The following is a 21,543-nucleotide window of genomic DNA, read 5'->3' on the forward strand; positions in this document are numbered from 1 at the left end:
ATCCTGGAATCCTGGAGTCATAGAAACTATTACTACATTGCCTCCTAGTACAAAGTTCAAGAAAGCAAATTGACAGTTGTGGCCACATTCTCCTATCTTGATGAGATAAAAAGAGGTGACTGATGGAGAGGAATGGGTGAGTCCCTGATAGTAAATGACCCAAATGACTACATAATTGAACACTTACAACACACACTGATTTGGGGCAAGGAAAAACAAGTCAAACCACAAGTGCTTTGTCACACGACCCCATGTGGATTGAAAGGGATAGAGGTAGAGAGAACCTTAAAAATATAATATTGTAAGGAAAACAGACATCTAGGAAAGAAGATATGTTTTTCCCGTGGACTCCTCAGATCATCTCCTACCACTACTCTCTCTCTCTGCACACTACTGTTCCCCACTTAAACACCTATGGAAAGCACATAAAAATATAGAAAGGAAACAAAACAGAATGGATGTATAGGGAGGAAAAAAGATACATGTATGAATATTCTTATTAGTTACACATGACAGTACAATGATCTTGACAATTCATACATTTGAATCAAATGGTATATAATTTCTCATTTTTCTGATTGTACAGGTTGCAGAATCACATATTATAAGACCCAAGAAACCATTCATACTAGGTTAGGGAAAAAGGAAAGCCTTCCACAATAGGGTTTAAGTGTGAGTTAAAGACAACGAGACAATGCTGAAGGCATAATATTAAAGAAGAAAAATAAAGAGGTAAAACAAACAGGTTATTGATGAGACAAATGGACACAGAAGGCAGCCTAACTCAAGGTTACCGAGGGAAATCGTTCATACTTGTTTTACGTTGTCATAATTATTTCATTCATTATCAGGTTAATAAGCACTGTGACTCAATAAATATAACCAGAACAAAAACATAAGATAGTAACAAGACAGAATGGAATAAAAAGAGAATTTGCCAGTCTAAAGGAAGGCAATGAGGTTTAAAATCTCATCTCAAAGCAAACAAGTACAATTAAAAAGTCAAAACAATAAATACAATGAAAAAAAAATTTATGTCTTTCATAAAAGAAAGGCTTGAGAAAAAAGAAGTGAAGACAGGTGAAAAATATGAAGCACTTAGTTCAGGAAAGGTAAATAAAAATTTTAATATGAAGATTATTATGACTGAGCAGAGAACTCCCAAAGTGGGAGATACTGAAATATATAAGACAAAAAAAATGGTCCTGTGAGATAGGTACAGGCATGTTTATGTACAATTATAACCACGTAAAAGTGTGATAGCATACAAGTTCACAGGAAAATATAATAAAGGAAATCAACAGCGAGAAATTATAGCTAGGAAATTGAATCTTAAGAATAAAGGATTTTGCAATGCAAACTGTTATCATGTACATGATCAAAAACTACACCCAAAGACATGGAGAATAAATTATGGAATTCTGAATTAAAAACCAAGTAGCAGAACAGCAAACCAAACTCAACAATTCCCTTAAATAATAATAAACCCTAATTCACTTAACCAAGTGGGATTTATTCCAAATATAAATGTCTGCTTCAATACTGAAAATTAATTAATCATATCAATAGGCTAAAGAAAAATATCTGATCATACCAAAAAAGTCTTAGAAATATACAATGGACAAATGTAGCATTTATTCATGGCAATAATTCTCAGCTAACTAGGAATAAATAAAAATTCATGAATATGATTTTTTAAAATCTGTAAAAATCCAAAGCTTCCAGAATCACCTGTTGAACATCCCACTTTTTTCTGTGTTTATTCTATGTCAACAATTTGTTCATGACATGTGTGGGTGTGTTTCTGGGCTCTGTTTTCTGCTCAGTTGATGTGGGTGGCTATTTCACCACCACACAGTCTTCCTGACTGGCGCTCAAAGAAGTCTCAAAGTCGAGTGGTTTGGGTTTTCCAACTTAGTTCTTCAGTATTGTTTGGACTATTTTGGGTCACTGTCTTTCTGTGTATTCTTCAGGATCAGTTTATCAATGTCATTAAAATTGTTTTATTGAAACTTTGGGATTCCATTGAATCAAAAGATCATGTTGATGGACATGGTATCTTAATAATATGGTTTTCTTTTCAATAAATATAGAATAACTAATTTGACGTTTTGGGGATCATACTCAGGGTCCACTATGTTTGGTTCATTCCTCAGATCTACCTGGGAACTTTTAAATTCATATCTTCAGATTTTTGCAGTTTTCATCATATTGATCCTGTACTTACTTTGTTGAATTGCTACCTAAGTACTTATTGTGTGTGTGTGTGTGTGTGTGTGTGTGTGTGTGTGTGTGTATTGATATAAGTGATATTAAGTTTTAACATCAAAATCTTTTTACATCTTACTACTATATTAAAAAGCAACTGTATTTTCATATTAACATTATAATCCTATGACTTTGCTATAAACATTAATTCTAGGAAATTAAGGCAGCTTGGACATTTAAAATAATTCTTTTTAAAAGGAAAACAATAGGAAAAAAACATCAAGTTGAGCTTTTACTTTTGAAATTGCTTTTGAGTGGTTAAGGTGCGGTCTTAGGTTGTTGCCTCCTTGGTGGCTGAACAGCCATTCTTATTGGCACCCTTCTTTGTGGGAGTCATTCTGAAGCTCAAGTTAAAGAGGAAGAACACAAGAGGGATTTTCAATTCTTGCTTCTGACACCTGCTACAGGTTTGGGATTTTCCAAATTACGTGCAATTTGGGAAATTGCTTTGGAGATTCACAGAACTCACTAAAGCCAATTATACTCATGACTGTGTTTATTATAGGAAGAAGATAGATTAAACTCATTGAAAGCAAGTGTCTCATAGGGCACAGTCATGAAAGGTTCGGTACATGAAGCTTCCATTATCTTTGGGACATGGTCCTAGGCTTTATGGGTGGCAAACAGTATGAAGTACTGCTACCCAGGTACCTCTCCCATGATTTAGTGTCCGGAGGTTTCATTACACAGACATAGTGAAGGGATTAATTGTCCACAAAGCTGAACCTGATTTCTAGGATGATACCATTTTACCCAAAGCCTCACACAAGAGCATACTGTTGGTCTTTCTTTCGTGTCTAGCTGCCACCTGAGACCATTAGGTATAGACACCTCAACCAGAGTCATCGCATTACCATAAACTGCCACTTGTGCTCATAAGGGACCACTGTCCATTTCTATCACTCAGGAAAACCAAATGAACCTGGGACAAAGGCCACACCTCTCTTTGGATAAAGCCAAATTCTTTGTTACACAAGCCCAAAGAGCAAGACTTAATGCATATAAAATGTACTTAAAATCATTTAAGAAATCAGGAAAAAAAAAACTGAATGGTATATAAAGTGTGAAAATAACCTCACTGAAGGTGGTGAGGGAGAAGCTAATGCCCCAAGGCACTCTACAAATGAGTATGGTTTGTAGGACTAACATGTGATAAACACTATTGTTTACTAGTTCATGTTATCCCAGGGACTACTGTTTAACAATTCTGAAAATTCTGCAAATGTGTACTAGAATTGAGTAGTCATGGAGATGGATGGAGAATGGTGGTCATCAGATGTCACTTTTGGAGTGGGAATTTACATATAAGCAGGAACCTATGCTATAAGGATTAAGGCAGTAATAGAATATTGCCGGACTATCAATGAGATATCAGCTCACATACACAGGCTGGTTGTATGTGTAACCATAGTTAGGGTATATATACATAGGTTAGTATAGACACTGTTTCAACTGAGAGGGTCAAAATGAAATGGAGCAAATAATCAGCAACCTCAACCTTGTTTTCTTATATCATATTTCTAATAAAACAAGCCAGGATTCCTTAGAGAAATGACTAATTCCAGGACAGGAAGACAAAATATCCAAGACAAAATTGGAGCACCCTGTAGATCCAGAAAGCACAGAAGTGCTCAAGAAACAACAATAACACCAGTTAAACTTAAAACCCCAAATCTTTTTTTTTTTTTTTGAGAGAGAGAGAGAGAATTTCAATATCTATTTTTCAGTTTTTGGCGGACACAACATCTTTGTTTGTATGTGATGCTGAGGATCGAACCCGGGCTGCTTGCTCGCATGCCAGGCGAGCGCGCTACCGCTTAAGCCACATCCCCAGCCCAAAACCCCAAATCTTTAACAAGGAGTGAAAGGACATAGTATCCATCTGAAAGCTGCCCAGAGCCTAAGCCTGAACAACTTGAAGGACAAAATAACAACATAGTGATGCACAGTGCCCTTAAAGGTTCATGCTGATGGCATATGTGCTTGGACTTTGAGGTGCCTTAGAAAAGAGAGTGAGGGAAAGTGTTGGGATTTTGCACAGCTAGAGGTTTTTCACAGAACAGGTGACATGGATCCGTTGTGGTCTGTCCCTCATCATCTCAGGTCAGGTGAAGTATTGTTTGGGGTGAGAAAGTTGCCATTGCCTGCTAGGTAACTTTGGACTCACAGCAAAAAATCAGATCAGATCTTGTTCCTGGAATCCAAGATCGACTCAGAAAAGGAGATGATACAAAATAGAAGCAAAGATGCTGAGTGAGTCCTTGAATCCTGCTTTTAGCCACCTATGGAACATTTGCAGGCAAAAGTGTCTAAGTCCTTGTTACAAAAGAAATGATGTAATGAAAATAGAAACATTTTAAGAGTTTTCTCAATGCCATTTCCATATGCTTGATTATTTTTTTTTAGTTCTTTTGTTTGACCTTATTTATATTCTCACCACTTTTATCAAATACATATGCTTCCTAAATAAAATCAACTAATCTTCTCAATTCCATTGTGAAGGCATTTAGGTGCAGGACCATGGTTGTCTGCTTTTCCTAGCGAAATTTAAATAAATGTATGTCAATTGAACAGATCTGAGAAAGCATTTGAAATCATTCTCTCATATCCTGAATTCACACTCTTGTTGAATTATAAAGAGATATTAGAGTTTTTGTTTTGTTTTGTTTTGTTTTTAACTTTGTAACAATGATAAGAATGATCCTTAAAAGGACTTTCAACAATGTTGCAAATATTTCCAAAACTTGTACATCAGAACATGGTAGTTAATAACTTAATAATCAGTTTAATCCTACAAATTTCCTTTACCAGAAATGTTGTGGCTAAGGGAGAGGTGCTTGCTTTTTGTTCTAGATATGTTAACTTTATATTTTCATTTTTTTAAAAGTTTTTTTTAAAACTCTACATTTTCAAGTCCTTTTCTTCATTATTTTTTCTTATAGGCCCTTTACCTCATAGGGAGTTTTTGATTTAAGGTCCAGTGCTATTTTCTCAGAACACTTATATAATTGAAAGAATACTAAAAGGGGATGTGTCTTTGACAAATAACAATCCACAACAGTGTAAGTTTTAAGTATGAATCAATATGCAAAATTCTGTATACCTAAAAGAGTTCTTGTTTATGATTCACAGCAAATTCAATCACAGGGTGTCTGAAGAGATTTCCATTTCAATTAGGCAGGCTTCATTATCATACTTTTAGTGTAAAGAACACTACAAGGTTAATGCCAACAGAAAGAGATACAGGGCAAAACCTGTAGGAAAAATTCCCTACAGTTTCAAGAAATAAAAAGTCAGAAATAATGAAGTAGCTACTTGTCTTTGAGAAATAACATACTCAATGATAAGAAAAAAATATCCTCATTTTTCCTTTAGACTCAGGAAAAGAATAATTCATAGGGCATTTTTTTATTGTTGTGATGTATATCCAAACAAGATAATTAATAAAGTCAATAAATGAAAATAAAATTAATAAAAAGTTAATTTGTACAGATTCAGCTTTGTATCTTCCAAGACTTAAAACTTTCTTTAGTCTTATAAATAAGACTTAGAATAGGATCACTTATCAGCAATGATTAGGATTTTCTTGATGAATTAAATAATACCACTTGGAAAAAGGACTTGGAAAAGTTTATAGAATACCTAAATCCCAGAATGACATCATGTAATTGTTAAATGATATTTTGTATTACATTTTATAATATCTCTAAGCTACATAGTCTCATTTGTAATTCCACTCAAAACAGAGTGAAATCAACTGAATCTGACTTATTTAGATAATTAATTCATCTAATGATTTACCTAATAATTTTTTAAATATATACAGTTCTTTTGTGTATAAAAATATTTCTCTGACAGAAACACAACAAATTATTGAGTATAAAAGAATATTAGATACAAACTTAATTCACTCATTATAGTAATTAAATTTATTTCTAATTTAGAAATCCTATTGAAACCAGAATTAGACAAGCAGTCAGTAGAGACAGGTAAATTGAGTCAGGTCTGAGGCCAATTTTTAGTGAATCTGAGAAGTTGAAAACTGTCCCCTGAGGGACTGAAATGTTAATTCCTTCAGAGCCCTTCCTCCACCTTATCAAGAACCTGCCCCAGCTCCAACCTAGGTAATCTGTCCCAGAAATTGCACTCCCTACAGGAAGCTATAAGGTTGTAAATTAATGTGTCCTTGGCTGCTCCATCCTGCCCTTCCCCCTTCAGCCCACCTGTTTTCCACTTTTTGGCCATCCCACTGAGCATTCCAGGGCCTAGTCCTTAGCAGGAAAGAGAGAGGGCAGGAGAACAAGGGAAGCCTAGGACATACAAAAAGGGCAGAACACCTCGCTTCTGGGGAAACCAGGATACCAACTGTGGCCCCCTTCTCCCTCCCAGGAGAAGTCTGTTACCCCTTTTTAAATAAACCCCAGTTTATATGCGTGCTTCTCTAATGTTCGAACTTCAACATGTGAGGAAGCAGAACTCGTCACCAATAACTGGTAGTATCACTATGATATCTATTTCAATGTTTTTAATTGAGAAAAAAAATATTTTTTTCTATCAAAGACAAGTATTTTCTTATTTACAACATTTTTTGCCCATCATAAAGCTTTGTATGCAAAAATATTCTTATTGATATTGGGTAACTCCTTCATATAGGGAAACAGTTTAATATACAAAGAAGTGACATGCTGAGTTTTCCATACTGCAAAAATATAAAATCTCAGTATAGAATTAGGAGTTAAGCAGTAGATCAGTGTTTCATTCAATTATTCCTGGCACTTTCAATTGTGGAAAATGAAGAAGAAAAGCAGGCCAGTTTTCTTGCAGAATATTTTAATCATTGCCTTCTTAGTAAATTATACAAGGAAGTGTAATGAGCTTTAAGTTATATAAGACTAAATGAATTAAATGAAGTTTTTGCTTAGTTAATTAACATACCTATCACACATACATATGCAAAAATCTGTGTTGAATCCTAGTAATGAATCAGAATAAATCATAACATATTTTTTTTCATTCATTTGAATTCACCTCTCTCTGCTACCTGAGGAACCACCTCAACAAAGAAAAACCAGTGTTGTTTCTTTAAATAGAAATTGTAGTCACAATGGCAAACTGTCACCATTAACCTGAAGAGAGCCACAGGACATAATACCTAAAAGCAGCTTATCTGATACAGTAGGTACTGAAGTCAACTTTTATGAATGGCAGAAAGTGGAGACAGTTAGGAGTTAAAATGTTTTGGACCCAATGAGGGGTCTGAAGTTTCTTGGGTTCTACTACCAAGACTTCTATTCAGTCCTAAAGGTGAAGAATAAAGAAAAACCTCCCCATATTTAGACCACAAGAGGTAGAAAAGTACTATTTTGAAATATGTTAAAAGTAAAAATAACTGTTTTTCAACATGCCCAGACTTGTCCTTCAAGGGACACTAGATTACCAGAAAATTTTCTGACCTTTTGGCCAAGTCTGACTCTCTCTATTCTTCATGTCTCAAACGAGAAAAACACAGTTAAAAATATTGTTTCTAAAGGTCAAAGTCCATCTACTCAAACCCACTAAGTACCATATTTAAATATGTGATTTTAGAGCATCTCCTTGCCAGATGTCTTATGACCACATCCACAAGGATTCCTTGTAATGTTAACAGAATGAAACTGAAGAGCTTCAAGACAAGGTCTCTATTAAAGAGAGGGGTGGGAGAGGGGCACTTCTCAGGAAAACCCAGAAATTAAAGGTTGGGGCAACACTAATAAAAGGAAATTAGAGGAAACCAAAGTCTCTAAGAACTGTGGCTTCAATAAATAATACACATTTCAACTCCTGGTGAGAAAAACAGAAACAAATTACAAACCTTTAATACATTGTTTCTATTACCCCATATGTAATGTTTGATTTCAACAACAAAAAATATTAATGGTTTTGTTGAAAGGCAAGGAAAAAAAGCCAGGAGAGAAAAGGCAAACGTGAAATAAAGTGATACGGTGTAGATTTTGCAGTTTAAGATAAGTGTGATTAATATATGTAGGACGATAATGAAAAACCATTTAACATGAAAGAACAAGTAAGGAATGAGAGCAGAGAGATGAAAAGAATGAGAAATATTAAATCAAGTCTAAGAAAAAATAAAGAAAGCAGTATTGAAAACCAGCCTCTACCACAGAGCAAAGCCTGTCCAAGGAAGCGACATCACTTTTGTCCTTGGAAAGACCCACAGAGTACTCCTAGGCACATTCCCACCCTGCTAAGTTGTTTATCTACAAATAACAGGAGAGATCTGCTTCGCCAGGTGTCCCTGACTCAGTCAGACTAGGTGGGGACCCATAGCAACCCCCTAGCAGCCACCAATCAGCATGAGACAGGGAAATACCTAGGATGCCAGATGACCCTCCCAGTAGTTTATGGTGGTTGATAACATGTTGGGAAACCATGTATTTCAGCACAAACAACCTTCTTGGCTTAAACCAATCAGTTCAAACGAATACGCCTCTTGTAGTAACCAATCACCCCTACCCAACTTGTTCCTGCCAGTGAATGTGCTAATCATGTTTTAGAGTTGTTATCTGATTTTCCCGTGGTGTGTGAGGATTTGCTAAGAGATGCTATGATGTATGTGAAGTCCCTGCCTTCTCCAAAGAATGTATAAAACTGCTCAGTGTCACCAGTTGCTGTGTGTGCACAGAGGACCCAGCTAGCTAGCAATAAACACCTCTTTGCTACTTACATCCATCTTGGGTCTCTGGTGGTCTTTTGGGGGTCCCGAATTTGAGCATAACACTATAACAGTGAAATGAAATGTCATTAACAGTTTCTGGAGGCCAAACAGCTCAGGAAAAAAAAAATCAGAAAATTGTAACTACAATACTGAAAACAGAAAAAAACAAAACAAAAAAAAAGCAAATTAACAAAGAAAAAATCTACTCTGAAAAAGTTATGGGACCACTAAAATTGGTGTCACGTGTATAATTTAAACATGAGAAAGAAAATAGAGGGTAGAGCATAAAATTATTTTAAGTAATGATGTTTAAGAATTTGCAGTTGCAAATACCAAACCACAGATGTAGTAAGTACCAAGCAAGATTAATAGTAATAGTACAGTGTACATCTAGTATATTGTGCTCTAAGTGCAGAAAATAAAAGACAAAGAGAATCTCTTAAATGAAGACAGGGGAAAAAAGAGACCTCACTGAAAGAGAAATAAGAATAAGAATTACATCAGACATACACAATGAAGCAAAAGATGTATAGAACAAAATTGTGAAGGTATTTTAAAAAAAATTGACATACAATCCATTTCAGTGAAATTGTCTGCCAAAAGTGAAGGGGGAATGAGGGCTTTCTATGACAAATATAATTGGGAGAATTTGTCTCTAGTAGAATTTTCCTGTAAGAAATCCTCCAGAGACAATGAAATTTTTAAAATGAAACTTTCATCTACATACAATAATAACATCAGAGGGTAATAAAAATAAAGTATTTTATTTTCCATGCTCCTAATTGATGTAATAGATAAACTTTTGTACAAAGTAATAATAGCAAGAATGTATGGGGTGGTTATGGCATGGTCATAGTGTAATGAATGACAGTGACTAAGGAATTGTGAGTACTGGTAGGAGGGGTATAAAGTACCTAAACCAAAAGTGTTCATTGAAAGTGGACCTAGATTACTTGTCAATGTTTATTGCTCTAGGAAAAGTACAACAATATCTCTAAGATTTCAGTTAATATCCTAGGAGAGGAGGAAAAATAGAATTGGCTAAAAATTTAAAAGCAGAGAAGTCAGAAATATAAAGGTAGATTTGAAAAATAATGAAGCATAAAGTATAAACAAATAAGAAAGTGATTATGTTAAGTGATCACTTTAGGCATCAGTGGACTAAATACTTATTAAAAGACAAATATTATTATATTAGACAGAGACCAAACTAAAATATAAAGTGCACTTTTTGTGGACAACAAATTATAATGAAAGGGTAAAGTTTCTAAGCTGCAAAGCCTGAGTTAAAATGTAAAAGACCGGGCATTGTAAAGTTTCTAAGCTGCAAGGCCTGAGTTAAAAAGTGAAGGACCAGGTATTGTTAAGTTCCTCTGCTACACCCAGAACCTGAAATTCCTGAGGCAGTTAAGACTGGCCATTTAGCCTAGGGCCCTGTGCAGCTTGTCACATAGGCATACAGGACCCGAACCAATCAGTTTGAATGTGTACCCTGCTTAGGAGTGACCAATCACCCCTGCCCGACCTGTTCCTACCAATGAATGTACTAATCAAGTTTAAGAATTGTTGTTTGATTTTCCTGGGCCTCATGATGATTTGTCCTGATGTATGCAAAGCCTCCGCCCTCCCCAAAAAGTGTACTTAAGCACTGCTCGACCCCTCCCCGGAGCTCTGGGCTGCTCTCCTTTCTTGAGTGAGCCTGGAGCCTCAGCGCGCTGAATTGGATCCTCAATAAATCCCCTTCTGCAAATGCATGAGTCAGTCTCTTGGTGGTCTCTTCCTCCGACTTTTCACCGGACCCTTACAATATGCTGTCCACAAAAAGTGCACTTCAAATTTTAACATAAAAAGATTAAAAGGATGGAAAAATATACTATGCTAACATTAATCAAAACAAAGTGGGAGTAAGTATAATAATTTCAGGTTGACTTTGGATGAGAAAAATCCTCAGTGCTAAAGAATAGATTTATATAATGATAGTGATTGATTTTTTTCCAAAAAGGTAGAGCAAACTTTGATGTGTATGGACATAAGAACAGAGCACTAAAATGGTTAAAGCCCAAAAATGATAGAATCACAAGGAGAAATAGATAAATCTATAACAACATTTGAAGACTTCAACAGCCCTGTCACAAAGAGGCCCAGAAAATCACAAGGAGATGAACTGAACAACACTGTCAATCAAATAGATCTAATAGCTTTTGTAGACTTCTCTACTTAGAGATAGTAGAACACATATTCTTCTTAAGCTCAGATGAACATTCACCCCAATAGAACACATTTTGAGTCATAAAACAGAATTTAAAAAATTTTAAAGGACAAGCATCATACAATGAATGTATGCTTAATAAAATCAAACTTGCAATCAATAATAGAAAGAGAGCCCATACATTCTAAAATAATTGAGATTTAGTGACATACTTCTAAATATATATGAGTCAAAAAATTAAGCCTCAAGGAAAACTTAAACATATTCTGAATTAAATCAAATTGAAAATTCAAGTTACCAGAATCTATTAGATAAAGCAAAATCATTGTTCAAACCAAAATTTGTTACATAGAAAACATGTTATAAAAGAAGAAAGATCTAAAATCAATAATTTAACATCCTATCTTAGAAAACTAGAGAAGAAGCAAATAAGGATTATTTAGGCAGAAGAAAATAAAATACTAATAATCAAAGGAAAAAAATTAATGGAACTGTATATAGGAATCAGTAGAGAAAATCAAAACCAAAATAATGAGGTTCTAAAAAATCATTAAAATTTCAAAGTGCTCATTTGTGAGAAGAGAGAAATAAAAGAGAATACAATGAAATAAAAACTAAATAAAGACAGCAAAAATACTAATATCAGAAACAAAAAGGGTCATCACTACTGATCCCACAGTGTTGAAATGATAAGAGAAAATCCTATAAAAAATTATATGCCCCAAAATTTGATAAGTTAAATTTAAGGGACCAATTACTAAAACACAAAAACTACAGAAACTCATACAAGAAAAGTAGATAATCTGTGTAAAATTCCACCTACTTAAGAAAATGAATAGAAAAGTAATAACCTTCAAAAAATTAAAACAGTCCCAGGATCAGATGGGATTAGAATTAAACTCCACTGAATATTTTAGGAAGAAATCGCACTAATTATTTATAATCCCTTCCAAATGTTGAAGGATAATTAATTCTAGAATACAAGTAGTTTCTTAATACTAAAAATAGATACAGAATTAAAAGAAAGAAAAACTACAACCTAATATCTCTTAGGAACATAGGTTAAAAGTCCTCAAAAATATTACAAAATCAAATCTACAAGAAATCAAATAAATTATACAATGCAATCAGGTGGGATTTATTCTACATATGCAGTCCTGGTTCAAAGTTGGAAAATCAGATACACAATCCATCACATTGGTAGGATGAAGTCAAAAATCATGTGGTCATATCAATGTATGCAGAAATTTTATTGACAAAGTAAGTACCCATTAATAAGAAATCTGTCAGCAAATTAAAGATAGGAATTTCCTTATCTTGCTAAAGAACATTAAAAACAAAAATGTTACTGACTGTTAACACATTTAATGGTGAGACTTGAAAAACTTTCTCTTAAAATTGAGAAAAGCAAGAGGTCCTTTTTCTCTACCATTATTCTTGCTTACACTGAAAATTTCATCTAATGCATTAAGGCAAGAAATAGAAATTATATATCAATAGATTGGCAAGAAATGTAAAAACTGCTTATTTTCTTTACAAATAGCATGACTGTATGTCTAGAAAATTTTTTTCAATGACAGAAAACTCCTGTATTCAATAATTAATTACAAGAAGTTTTCAGAATACAAGGTTGATGAACAAAATTCAATTACATTCCTAAGTGCCAATGATCAATAATTGGAATCTGAAAAATTAAAATAACAGTGTCCACCAAAAACTGAAAGAATAAGGTAAACTCTAACAAAGTAAGAGCATAGTCTATGTGTAGGTAGCTATAAAAATATAAGAAAAACAATAAAAAATCTAAATAAATGAAGAGATTCTCCATGTTCATGGATTTAAATACTTGAAACTTCTAAATTCTAAATAAATTGAGAGATACTCTATGTTCATTGATTTAAATACACAAAACTGATCTGCACACTGAATAAATTCAAATTTTTTTTTTAAAAAATCGCAGAATGTGTAGCTAGCAACATATGGATTGTAAAATTTGCATGAGAGTACAAAAGACACAGATTAGCCAAAGTGATATTTAAATACAACAAAGTTGGACAGTTTGCACTACCTGAATTCATGACTTACTATAAACTTTGCTGTTATAAAAGAAAAAGACATATAGTCAGGGGACTGGAAGAGAGGATGAAGAAATTAATCTTACAATGAGATTCTATTGTGTACCTAGTACAAAGTCTCAAATCCAAAAAATGACAATACAAAATGTAGGCAAGAATATGGAAGAAAAGGAACATACATTCATTGTTGGTGGTAATACATCATGATATAGCCACTTTGGAAGACAATTTGGCAGTGTCTTACGAATAATAATTTAACATATGATCCTGCCATTGTGATGCTTTTGGCCCTATTAATTTTTAAACAGATGTATATACAAAACATGTATAGCAATGTTTATTTCAATTCATTCATAATCAACATAATCTTGAAACATCCAAGATGTGCTTCATATAAAACATGGTATATCCGTATAATGGTGTATTATTCAGTGATACAATGAAATAAACAATCAAGTTATAAAAAGACATGGAAGAATATTAGGTGCATACTATATGAGAAAAGAGACAGTCTTAAAACACTATATGCCCCAGTCCCCATTACCTACTCTATTACTTTACAACAAGCATTGTAGTCTATTTCACTTCCATCTTGGGTGTTTATTATCAATCTCTTCCCACTGGAGCCTAACCTCCCAACCACACAATCTTTTCCTATCAATGTTGATTTATGAGTGAATGGAACTTCCCTGGATAAATCTTCCTTGTTTAGAAGGAGAGTAGAGAGAGAATGATATAAAGATGTTATAAAATCTGATCCCATGAGATATATGTCTACTAAGAAAGCATTACTATAATGCATAGAGATACCTTCCCACTTGCAATAGATATGTTCTTAAACAATTATGTTCAATCACTGAAACTCCTGATACATTACTGCTTTTGAATTACTTAAATCATACTTTCAAACATATGATGGCTCAACACTCATTTGTAAATCTAGGTATTCCTGTTTTTACATGGCTTATCATGCCAGTTACCAACATTTACTATATTGTTCCATGGAACAATATTTAATGAATTACTAACCGCTGTTACTTGCATATTTTAAGAAGAATGATTTACTCAATAATTTGCTTAAGGAAAAAAATACATATATCAAAGAGTTCTCAGGGTCTATGTATTCTCATTTCTAAGAAGGAGCTATTATGCAGAATTTTACAATTTATTAATATCCTTTAAAAATTCTATCCCACTGTTATTGGAAGCTAATTGGAATATATAATAGCATTTCCATTTGAACCTATCAAAAATAAGCAGCTGACTTGCCTACCCAAATTCCCTATGTTGGGAGACAGCAACTTGATTTTTCTAATTCTCCACGCTAATACTCTGGAATTATTCACAACTTCTCGATCAACTTCACATCAACCATGTCAAGAAATTCTATTTCTACTTTTAATATACATCTATAGGCTAATTGCTTCTTCCCACCACCTCCTCTGCTACCCTGATGGTTAGGAGTCACCACCATGCTCATTTGAGTCTTTTTATGACTAGCCTTTGCCCCATTAAAATCAATTCCTCTTTCAGCAGTCAGAATGAACTTCTGAAAATGTTTTTGTCTGAACATATCAGTCTTCAGTTCAAACCCAGCAATGGCTCCCAATCCATTCTAATAAAATCCAAATGCTCTCTGAGAAGATGCCCACATTCCTAAGATGACCTCCAAGTCCTTGTGCCTTATCAGAACCTTGAATCTCCAACTTCTTCTCTCATTCTTCCTTTCTAGTTTCCAAGAAGACTGACTTCCTTAACCCAAATGTTACAGTGATGAACTCATTTTAGGGCTTTGGAAAGGCTGTACGTGGAACAGAAGATATTCTTCATCAGTGTTGTGATGGTTTGGATTTGTGGTCTCCCCCAAAGCTCCCGTGTTAATGTAGGAATATTCAGAGGTGCCATGGTTATATTACAAGAACTATAACCTAATCAGTGGATTAATGCATTTGATGGATTGATAACTTCAATGGACTGAGTGGTAACCTGTGAAGCATGGATCGAGGAAGTAGGTCACTGGAGACGTGTCTTTGGGACCTGTGTTTTGTCCTTTGCTCCGTGCTCTCTTCTGCCTCCTGACTACCCAAGCTGAGCAATTTTTCTCTGATTTGCCCTTCTCTCGTGATGGTCTACCTAATCTTGGGCCCCAGCAATGGAGCCAGCTGAGCATGGATTGAACCATTGAAATGAAATTGCAAACTAAAATAAACTTTTCCTCCTCTGTGTTGTTCTTGCCAGGTATTTTAGCCACAGTGACAGAAAACTGACTAACACGGGCATTGCTTCTTTTCTTATCACTTTCTTTAAGCCTAAGAAGCCTATGCTGAACCTTCTGTGTGAAATTATACCATGCACATGCTCCATTCCATACTTCCAATCCTTCCAATCCCCACAGTGCCAATCAACTTCCAATTTTAACTATTTGACATAGTATATGCCATTTTATTTTTATAATTTGCTTTCTGTCTTCCCTAAGAATTAGCTCAAGAGGGAGAAAGTTGTTTTTTTTTTTTTTTTTCCTAATTAAGGTATGATCTGGTGTTTCGCAAAAACCTCTGCTTGAACTTATGTGCTTCAGAAACCATTTTTGCTAAGTTAAATTTAGTATTTGCTTTAGTCTTTCCGTATGAAACAGTATGAAGCAATTATATTCTGAAAGTTTTTAATTCCCTAGAAGTCCCTATGATATGACCACCTAAGTATCATTCTTTTTAAATGAGCTAAAACCATTTTTTTTTATCTTTAGCACACTACCTTTGATGTTGATTCAAATTTTTCATTGTAAGAAAAATTTGAGATAATTTCTTACTTTACAGTAGGATAAAATTCAAATTATATATATATATATATATGACATATTATTTGTGATATAAATGACAAATAATAAATATAATTTCTTTACCCATCAAGGTTCAAGGCTCTTGTCATTGCCTCTGATGCTGGAGCTTAAACTGCATAGGTCTGGCAGTTGGGGTGGGGTAATGTGGTAGGAAGGAAAGGAGACCAAAAGCAAGCCAGGACTCTAGAAGATCTGCAATCCACAAGAAGAACTGATTCCACTATCAATTATTGTTATATTTGAGGTAGATGGTATGGTACAGAGCCATTTTTTGTTTGTTTGTTTGTTTGTTTTGTTTTTGCTATTGATCTAAATATAAGCACTCAGTCTAGGAAGCAAGTAAATTGATAGAGAGTCCAGAAAGATGGACAGTTGCAGGCTCAAAAGCAAATAGGTGTCTGAGTTACTTCTCTCCTACTCTTGAAAGCTCCCACAGGAATCTTTCTCTTAGCTCATCAGCAACATATACAAGGGAGAAGTTTGGGGTATAGAATACATCCTAGTCAAATGAATATCTAGGGAAGCCTTACTAGTTTGCAATTATGGTATTTTAGTTGTCTATTTGCACTACTATAACAAAATACCTTAGATCAGGAAGCCTATAAACAAGAGAAACATATCTCACAGTTTTGGATGCTGGAAGTTGAACTTCAAGGTCCCAGCAGATTCTGTATCTTGAGAAGGTTGCTTTCTGGTTCATGGATGGTTCATCTAGCTGTATCTTCACCTGGTGGAAGAAGCAAGATTGCTCCCTCTGGTCTCTTTTATGAGGATACTCATCATGATCGAATCAAATACCCCAAATGTCCCATCTCCGTATACCTTTTTTTGCGGGGGTTAAGATGTCAACACATATTTTGTCAGGACATGAACATACAGACCATGGCTCTAAGTATGCATATCTTATGCCTTAAATTAAACACAAAAACCTCACCCAAGGAATCTTAGTTACAGAATTCCTGGGGTCAGAAGGTTTAGGAAATAAACCATCATGCAATATTTTGCCTAACCCTTAAGATGCTCCAGTGGAATCACCCTGATGAAAGGACACTGAACTCTGTCTTACATTTTAGTCTGCTAACTTACTTCTTAGAAAGAAAATTGTTTCAAGACATCTATGCAGTTATAACATAAACCCTTGGGAACCTGATCTGAAATAAAAACAGCTCAAAAATCGAGCTGCCTAATACTGTCACTCCCAGTGCATCGTCAAAAAGTCTTATGAACCACAGACTTTATGCAGATGCCAAAAGAAAATATTCTTTTGTGATTTCACAAAGAAATGGAAAGAAAAACCACCGTGAATTTGAATATAAACAGAAGACCTTTCTGAGTTCTATATAAACATGAGAAATATGGAACATTAAAATGGAAAGTTACACTGTGTGTAGTTCTTCAGTAAATGTCACTATCATTATTCTTACAATGTTTGTTGGCATAATAATGGATATTCAGAAAGGGTTAGGGATGAAATACCAAAAGCTGACATATTTTTAATAATACTTTCCATTTCTCAGAAGCTTCTATAATCTTTTTCCTTAATCATGTTTGCTAGGGATGTTGTTATTCCATTTAATCATCTAACCTCAAAGCACTGGTTGTTGATTTGAATTTGGTACATAGTATCTCATGTTCTCCCTCAGAAAAAATAACCAGGTTCATCTATTTCTCTGACTCTGACAGAGTGTTTCTAAGTGGCAATAACAGAGGCAGCAAGAGCATATTTAGAGAAACTTTCATCATATTCCAAATACACCCAAAGGCACCGCAAACAGCTGAGCAGTGATTGGCTCATAACTCACACGGCATGGCTGTGACTGCCCGGATTCTTTTATGGAACTCTGCCCTCAACAGACACCAGGGATTGAACAGTTAGTTCTGTTTTAGGTCTTCTGTTTCTCTTTAACACCTCAACTCAACATGTGCTAAGCCTACTGATTCTGTCTCATGTATGTACGCATTCATAATTCATCCAAAATATATATCCATCTGTCATGTTCCAAATGTCATACAAAATACTGAAGAGAGAGCCCTGGGCAGAAAAATATGGCTCCTTCCTTCCATGACTGAGCTTGCAGAATGAAAGAGTTCTGCAACTCAGATATCTCAAAGACCACATAGATCTCTGCTCCTCTGTCATGGAATGAGACAGTCTACTTATAGACTGTCTGCACTCAGGGTAGGCTTTTTATTATTTATGAGGTAATTTGTTTAGTTCGTACTGGGTTTGAACCCAGAGGGGCCACTGAGCTACATCCCCAGTCCTTTTCATCTTGAAACAGCATAAGTATTCAAACTTACCATCACTCCTGCCTCAGTCACCTGAGTTTCTGGGATTACAGTCTTGTATCACAGAACCCAGTGCTTGGGGTTGTTTTAATTCATAAATTTCATGAAGATCCACCACGAATGATGAACTATTTGCAATCATTTTCTGTATTTTGTTAAAAAAAAAAACTGCCTCTCACCCCCCCCAGTATGGTTCTCTCTGTCTTATTATTTTTTTGTCTTTCTTTCTCTCTCTTCATCTATTTTTTAAAAAAATATAGACTAGAACTAATAGATTTTAACATGAACATTTTCATTGATTTAAATATTTAATCTCCGTGTGACCCCTCTAAACTATATTTAATAACTTTTTACAACCTATAGGGGAAATACAAAATACTTAACCTGGCATCCAGAGACATTTTTTTTTTTTCCTTTGTGGAGCTGATCCTTGTGCTTGGTAGATAAACACTCTACCAGTGAGCTGGTTCAGCACTTCAAAACCTTCTAAACATGGCTTTCATTCATCTTTGACAACACTGTAACATATAGATCTTGCTTTAGAAGAAGTAGGGTGATTGTACTTTACCATCTCAAGTTTTCCACTTTGATATGCTTGTTCATCCTCTTCCTGGTCACCCTGAATTTACAGTAATTACTTCTTTATCAAAAACAATTTTTGCCTTTAAAGATTCTCACAAAAGACACATTTCATGAACTTTTCTAAAAAAACATTTCTAAGTTTATATAGTAAATGTGTACATGTCTTTTATATAATTTAACACTTACAGCCTGATACTGTAGTCATTTGCAGGTCTCATTTTCTCACTAGTTTAAAGAGTCCTTGGAAAAAAAAAATGCTCACATTTTTTTTTCTTTTTCCTGTTTGCAATTATGTTTTGTTGTGTGCATACTGTTACACAGGGTCAAGAGTTAAACATTTTCACATATATATTACATAATTATAGTATAAGGTTGTGTGCATAAATATCATCAGATCCATGTTTTCATATCACCATGGAGAAGTTCAAGTGTAATTCTATCACTTTTCCCTACTGGTAAAACCTTGAAAAATTAGCACAATACCATGATTAGAATTTGATATTGATAAAATCCACCAATTTTCTTCAAATTTCCTCAGCTATTGCTACAGTAATTTTAATTTATGCATCTGTGAGCTGTGTGTTTAGTAATAAGCAATATTATCTCATGTGTATGTTCCTGTTCAGGGTACAAAGAAGGTCCTCCAAATAAGGGTGTTTCACATTGCCCTTCACTAACCATTGTCTCCCTTACAATGACTACTCCCCTTTGCTCACAGTTGACAAGCGTTCATATTCTCAATTTCTATCATTTTGTCATTTCCAGGAGGTTATATAAAGGTTACAGGCAGTATGCAACGTTTCAGGATAGATTTTTTCACTCAACCTAATTCTCTTGAGATTTATGCATTTTATCCTGGATTCCTCTTTTTCTTTCCTTTTTTTTTTTCTTTCCGAGGATTGAACCCAGAGTAGCTGTACTCCTGAGCTTCACCCCCAACCCTTTTTATTTGAGACAAGGTCTTGTTAAAATATAAAATACCGAGATGACCTCAGACTTAGAGTCCTCCTGCCTCAGCCTCTGGAGGAGCTGGGATTACAGGCCTGTGCCAGTACTCCTGGCTCATTGTGAGTGTCCCATTGCTACTTAGGTTGTCACCATCTGGAGGCACTGTACTGTGGTTTGTGTAAGTCATCTCTCCTTGAAGGACATCTAGGTCGTTTCCAGTTTGGGGTTGTTACAAATAAAGAGAGCTACTATTCACGTTTTTGTACAGCTTTTTGTGGGGCCATAAATTTGCATTTCTCTGGGATTAATTTTTAAGTGTGCGATTTTTAGTTTCCATTACTGGTATTTAAAAGTTTAGCTTCATGGTTTTGCAAAAATGACTATTCAGTTTTACATTGAAATGTATGAATAATCTGTTTTTTCTGTAGCTCCACCAGCATTTGATAGTGTCATTTTCCCCCCCCTGAATACTGAGTATTGAACTCAGGGGCACTCAACCACTGAGGCACATCCCCAGCCACATTTTGTATTTTGTATTTGTTTAGAGACAGGGTCTCACTGAGTTGTTTAGCACTTCACCACTGTTTCTGTGCTGGCTTTGAACTTGCGATCCTCTTGTCTTAGCCTCCCTAGTTGCTGGGATTACAGGCATGCAACATAGTGCCCAGCTTGTCACTGGTTTTATCCTAGCCTTTTTGATAGGTATGTTGTGGTATGTCATAGTTTTAATTTGCATATCTCTAATAGCTAATGACATTAAGCATCTTTACATGTGCTAGCTGATCATCTGTATATTCCCTTTGATGAAAGTTTTCTTCTTGTTTTTATCCAGATTATATTTGGGAGTGTTTAATGTTAAGCTTAAAATTTCTTAATATATATTCTAGATATCATGTTACTCTTTTGCAAATATTGCTTTCCACCATTTAGTTTATCTTTTCATGCCTCTTCTTTTTGAGACGGGTTTTTGGAGTGTTGTCTAGGATGATCTCAAGTTTATAGGCTTAAGCAAATGCTACCTTCAGTCTCCCCACGTCTCCCTAGGACTACAGGTGCACATGACTTCTTTTCAAAGTTTTAAGTTATTTTTGCATGGTAAAGATTTTTAATTTGGGGGAGGTCCAAATTATTGCTTTTTTCTTTTAGGGATCAAATTTTAAAATTAGAAATTCCTAGCCCTATTCTAGATTCCAAAACCATTCCTTTTTCTTCCAATAGATTTACGTGTTTTTGTTTGTTTGTTTGTTATATATGTGATTTATTTTGAGTTAATTTTTGTTGAGGTGTGGAATTTAGATCAATGTTTGTTTTTGCCTATCAATATACAATTACTAAAATATCATTTGATAATATAGTTATCCTAACTACTATATATTGCTTTGGAATATCTGTCAAAATTTAGTTGAGCATATTTGTGTGTGTTTCTTCCTGGGTTCTCTGTTATACTATGTTCCATTGGTTTGTTTATCTCTTCTTCCATTAATACCACACTGCCTGGCTTACTGTTTTCATATATTAAGCCTCAATTTTCGGTAATATGATTCTTCCCACTTTACTATTTTTTATTTTAAATTCATGATTTTTTTAAAATTATTCTAATGCCAGCACCTTAATGCATACA

The 21,543-nt window shown here is 34.7% G+C and overlaps 1 protein-coding gene across 9 annotated transcripts in view; it reads right to left on the reverse strand.

The window, feature by feature from the left end:
• Positions 1–21,543, reverse strand: part of Sntg1 (syntrophin gamma 1) — an 800,188-nt gene that overhangs the window by 451,434 nt on the left and 327,211 nt on the right. For 6 of the 9 annotated variants that reach the window (XM_078017191.1, XM_078017195.1, XM_021731040.3 and 3 more), the window contains one exon: positions 16,729–16,830. The exons of the other annotated variants lie outside the window; for them this stretch is intronic. The gene's annotated coding sequence lies outside the window, so the exon portion shown is untranslated. The remainder of the gene's footprint in view (positions 1–16,728; positions 16,831–21,543) is intronic. 9 annotated transcript variants of the gene reach the window in all.

Source organism: Ictidomys tridecemlineatus, chromosome 7, assembly GCF_052094955.1.
Source record: "Ictidomys tridecemlineatus isolate mIctTri1 chromosome 7, mIctTri1.hap1, whole genome shotgun sequence".
In the NCBI taxonomy this organism is placed as follows: domain Eukaryota; kingdom Metazoa; phylum Chordata; class Mammalia; order Rodentia; family Sciuridae; genus Ictidomys; species Ictidomys tridecemlineatus.